This window comes from Cryptomeria japonica, chromosome 6, assembly GCF_030272615.1.
Source record: "Cryptomeria japonica chromosome 6, Sugi_1.0, whole genome shotgun sequence".
NCBI lineage: Eukaryota > Viridiplantae > Streptophyta > Pinopsida > Cupressales > Cupressaceae > Cryptomeria > Cryptomeria japonica.
This window is the reverse complement of record NC_081410.1, coordinates 328,989,944-328,995,943: the sequence shown is the minus strand read 5'-3', so window position 1 is coordinate 328,995,943 and position 6,000 is coordinate 328,989,944. Positions and strand designations below refer to the sequence as shown.

Here is a 6,000-nt window from a genome sequence, read left to right as displayed (position 1 = left end):
AAGGCTGTCATGCTTCTTCCACCCCAAGATCATCCTACTCTCCCAAGAGTAAGAGATCTTGGACACTCCCAAAAACAAGAACACAAACACAAAAAGAAACAAATATAGAAATGAAACCTACACATTATCTTTCTTCCACAACAATTTACATAAACACCTTTTTTTTACAAGCATTTCTTTCCTTCAACAAAACAACATAACTAACAAGAATAGCATAAACAAGATGAGATAAAAACCAACCTTATTCTGCCAATAGGTATGCTAAATTTAGTTGGAGATGAGCTGCCCAATCCACACTACTTTCTGCAATTCTTTGGCCCCCAAATTCTTCTATTCCTAAAACTGGTTTTTCCTTCCCAGTTTTCCCAAAAATCTCCAAGGATGGAGAGTGGGTGATTAGCTCACTAAGCTTCCATTCTTAGCCTAAGAAGGCCTCTCTCACTCCTTCCAACCTCTTGGATAGAGTGAGAGATCTCCCATTGGGTTGGTCTTCCCTAGGTCTTACACACTCCCTAACCTAGGTGTCTAGAGAAGGGAAAAGAAATGGGGAAGAGGGATTACTATCTCCAAGAAGGTTATCCTACCAAGGATGGCACTCCTATAGATGGAATTCGTCCATCTTGGGAAAACCACTTTTTTGGGTGGTTAAACAAGTCCTAAGGGAAAGACACATGGCCAATTTTGGCCTTCACCCATAGGTACCCCATGAGGCCTAATAGAAAAGCTCTAAAATTTACTCTAGGAGTTGATTTGACCTTCAGAAAGTCCACCTGAAGTTAACCTACGGGTCAACTCTGAGTTGACCCTCCCTTGTGGCTCTCTAACCTAGATTTCTTGGTTCCTTCAAGGATAATTAGGAGATATAACAATTAACAAAAATAAAACTTTCAAAAAGGTGACATGACAAATTGCCAACACAACATACTACATAGGTGTCAAGTGACACTACAAAATAATTCCACATCACATTACACACATGGCAATTGTCCCTTAAACAATTAAACAATCCAATAAATACAAATTACACTCATGCAACATTTTACATTTACGAATAAAATACAGTACATACGGGGTGTTGTCTCTCCAAATAGACAACCCCTGGTTTTACTAACGCACATTGGCCTAGGCTTGATTCTCCCTAATATTTCCATGGTCACATGGATATTTTCCTGCACATCTCAATTTAAACATTAGTACTTCCCAAATAGCCTCATATAATATATAATCACATAATCAGAATACAATACATTCATTCTGCAAAGACTTGACATTATAAAATACAATTTGTCACAAATCAAGGCAATTTCCTCATAATCCTCAAAATTTGATCCATCTACAAGATATGCAAACATTTTCCTAACATTATATCAAATCCTGAAATTCAGATAATAACCTGCATCATCACAATATTACCCTAATCTAGAATCATATAATATTCTATAATCCACAAGGCATAGAAATGAAGCATCCACATATATCAATGTTACCAAAATCGCGGAACCATGAAAAGTTCTATATCCATAGTGTGTCAAAACTAGCATCCAAAATAGTTCCAAAATAAAAATAGCTGAAGAGATAGGATGGGTCGGGGTAGGGCCTCATAGGAACATCTATCATCTCTATGGTGACAAGTGTCAAGAGGCTTCTAAAAGAGGTAGGATGAAAGGGAACACTTAGTGACAAGTGTCACAAAGGTTCTAGAAGATGTTGGATGAAAGGGGACATGGTGGTAGGTAGAATGGGCTAGGTTTAGGAGTGGTAGATGTTAGGAGAATTTGAATTTTTTTTAAATTCAAATAATGGGAAAAGGCTAATTAATCTCAACAACTCATGAATTTGATTTGTTTTAATTAATTAGGGGATTTAGAAGAAATGATTTTGATGGGAGGAATTAATTAATTTGAATTAATTAATCAAAGGGTTGAAAAGAACCAATTAAATAAATCCTTAGATTTATTAATAAGTAGATGAAAAGGGGAATTTAATCAAATTGCTTAGTGAATTCAATTAAATTGGGGAGGGAGATTAATTAAATAATTACTTATTTAATTAATTATCTTCAGACCATTTTTAGGTGTATACAAAAGGTATTTATCTATTTTTCATGAGCTATCTATATTAAACCCTAAATTTGATATGGCATTCGCATCCAGTATTTCTACCCCTCTGGTTGTTGATATTTTTGATAGAGAAAGGCCTATTTTTAAGAAACACCCTTTCAAATCCATTGAAGACAATCCAGAAGGAGCCTTTTCTTTAGTTTTGTAGGACGTTCTTCATAATGAAGACATCAGGGCATATATCCACTATTATATTGAGGATCTTGGTAGTGTAGATATGTTATCCCTTTATAACAAACATTTGATAAATAGTTTGTAGAATTTGAAGTCAGAACACAAAATTCTTGATGACAAGGGTTTCATGCAATTCATTCATTTTTCCATATTCGATGAAGTGGAATGGGTTCGATATGTTCTCAACAAGGTCCATCATGAATTCATTTGACTAGACAAACCTTATAAAATCACCAAGAAATATATTCAATAAGTCACATGCTTAAATGCATCCGGTGAAGTGCTCGGACTAAGAAAAGTACAGAATAACACTGTGATAGCTGCTACTGGTTCCAAATTGGATGATAGGGAAATGACTATCAGTGATATCTTGGAGAATGATGTTAGATTTTCCTCAACAGTGGTAGGTTATAGAGTTTATCAATCAAGTAGGCAGAACTCGGTCTTCAGTACTACAATATTTTCAACATATCAGATGCTTAAGGAAGATAAAAGGTATGATTTATGCACAATTTGATAACTTAATACCCAGTTAAGGGTTAAACCCTATTAAAGGTTACCTTGTTAGAGGATTTCAAGAACTCAATGGTTTTGAGTCACCCTATTAAAGGATTTACAGTAAGCTGATTAAAGCTGCCCTATTAAGGGATTTCCCAACTATTGAGGTGGTTAGAGATCAACAGGTATTACAATGATCTAGTAACAACACTCAATGCCAATGCAGATCTTCTTTAGCTCCTCTTCACCTTCTGCACTTACACTCTGTAGGTATCACTTCTCTCCTCTGGTCTAGCAAGAATCACGTATCTCATCTCTTGGATACACACACACAACTTTTTCCAACAACCTCAGAAAGAAACATAACATCGACCTTATAGGAAATAGATAGGTCGGTAGCATAAACCCTAAACCTTAAACCTGTTAGGTTAAGCAATTCAAATGGTTCAATCCTGACCATTGATCACATTGCATTAAATGCAACAGTCTTGAACCAATCTCAAGACGTTCTCCATCATTCATTTTCCACTGATTTCATGGCAGCAAATAACCCATCACGTGTTATCATCGTTTAAAGACTTTGTACATTCCCAAGGTAGATAGGAACAATCTCCTTCATGCAAGATCCTTCACGTGCACAAGGCTGACATGGAAACATAATCTATTATTCATTACAATGCTAACTCATTACACAAAGTCATCGATTGAGTCACACAGGCTTGAAGTATTTCAACCAGAAACCCTGAAGTTGAGACTACCAACCGGTAGTCATACAAAGCTTCTATGTACCAGTTCCCATAACCACATGCTGGTTTACCTAGAACAAACATACCGCTTCACTTTGGCACATATACTGGTTCATAATGTTATATCGATTCTCACATATACCGGTTCTCAGTAACATACCAGTTCTCTCTTCTTTAGCATATTGACATCAATGACAACATACAATGTCATCATGTCCTGATACCGATTCACATAATGCCAACACAGTTCTCTTGAATGAATTGATGAGTAACTTGAAGAAGATTAAACATGACAGGAAACACACTTTCAAGTTTGGGTCCCTTCTTATTTGTTTGACATTATACTTCTTGAATGAGATCCCTAGAATAAAAGGAAAATTCCAATGGGCCTATGATAAACTGGTGGCCATGCAAATCAAGGAAGGATTGATGGGTATTGGTGATAATGTAATGAGGATATACACCTTATGGGGATACTTCAAGAATTTCCAATCCACTATGAAGAGTAGATAAATAATTCCCAAAGCCATAGTGGAGAAATATGAGAAAACTATTTGCTTCATGGTAGATAAGGATCAATGCCTGATGGAGGCTTTAGAGTCGAGGACAGTGTGGATCATGCCCATGGGGTATGAGTTCGATGCAGACACACTTGAAGTATGTTCACAACATATATTGAGCCAAATGGTAGACAAGAAGGAGCCAAGCTTTGGAACCTATAAGGAGAAGAGCCTTGACTTGCACTCCAAATTCTCCAAACTGGCTAAGAAAAGAAAAATTAGGAAGGAAGTGGAGGCTCTTGCAGAAAAAATGGGGTTGACAAAGGAAGTTGTGCATAGGGAAATGACACAAAATGTACTCAAGGAAGAGGATCTAATCAAGTCACAACCCAAACTGGTATCCTCTCCCCAGCATCCCAAGGCCGAGCCTACCAAATCTACACCCACTTCCAATGTGCAGAAGCCAGCACCTCAACCCAAGCCTAAGTCTATAGCATCTACCAATGGAGTTGAGAAGAAGAAAAAGGAGAAGCCTATGAGGCAATATGGAGCAGTTGAGGAGGAGACAGAGTCAGATGAAGAAAGTTAGAAAGGTAAATAAGACTTCTACTTATGCAAGAGTAGTTAGAAAACCATCCAGTGATGCTCCACCCTCCAAGAAGACAAAGACTCAAGGAGAGCCATCTAGAAATCCCAGAGGAAGTAGGAAGAAAAAATTAGAGTTAGATGAAGCTCTGGAATCTGGTAAGCTTGAGATTCTTTAATCAATGTACCTCCCAAATCATTGAATTAAATCAAAGATGAGATCATTCAGGACAAAAATCTGAATAACTTAGCTGTATATTATGAGAATGTGGATGATAAAAAGAAAAGAGAAATTAAAGAGGTAGTTGTACACTATATGAATAACTTCAACAAAGCTATCATTAAGCTATCATCCATGATTCCTAAGGAATTATATGACATTTTGGATGTCAAGAGGAATGCAACATGTAGAAAATATGAAGAGAGATGCAAGAATATGTATTAGTAAATACTTGTTCAATTATATCAAAAGATGAAGTTGATAGGTTATTCAACTTGGCAAAAGAAAAATTTAGAAGAAAAGAAGGATTAATAGAATAATGCTTGGTAAGATAGATGAAGTAGCAAAGGAAATTGAGAAGATTATGAATTAATTTTTGTTAGAATTAAGATATGAATTGAATCAAGAGGTTGAAACCAATTAGGTAGAAGAAATGCCTAAAGACACTTTCATTTTGAAAGTACCAACAACAGTCTTTGGTGAATAAAAGGATAAGCCATCCATTGATATGATTTTGTAGGATGTTGCAAATGACCCCACTAATGATTAGGAATTCAATGTTTCTAATGATGCCACTTAGGATCCTCCAAAAATTGAGATTATAGCAAAGATGATAGCAGAAGAGTTTGGTGATGCAGGGAAAGAAAAAGGCAATGAGGAGAAGGGAGAAAAGGATGCAAGTGTTGAGGGATTTGAAAAGGAGAAAGGTGATGTGCAGATAGAGAAAGATTCAGTGACCATGAGTGTACCCAATGTTCCATACAAAGGCAAGCAAATTGATGTTTAAGATGATTTCTCACATGGTCTGGTTGACTTGAGCACCTTGTCCCTTCTTCAAGCACTTAAACTTGCCACTCAAGATCAAATTAAGGCAAGTGAAGATTTGTTAAAATCACAATCTGAGGATAAAGAGGTCATTTCTTTTGCAATTAAAGTTTTGGAGAATATTTTGCCTAATTTTAGTTAGGACTCTAATGGCTCTCCCTCCGGTAAATTAAAGAATATATTAAGTGCCATTAACACTCATTTTGAATCATTGGAAAAGGCCATGGATGAGTTTTCACAGAAAATATTTAATGAGATGCAGTTGCAGCAAAATTTGAAGGTAGTTGAGAGAGATAGAGTAAGTTTAAAAACTATCATAAAGAGTGTTGAGG

General features: G+C 36.2%; 1 pseudogene; it reads left to right on the top strand.

Annotated features, from left to right (window-relative positions):
• The first annotated feature begins 5,453 nt into the window (after window positions 1-5,453).
• The window catches only part of LOC131043695 (type IV inositol polyphosphate 5-phosphatase 6-like), a 51,819-nt pseudogene continuing 51,272 nt past the window's right edge, over window positions 5,454-6,000 (top strand).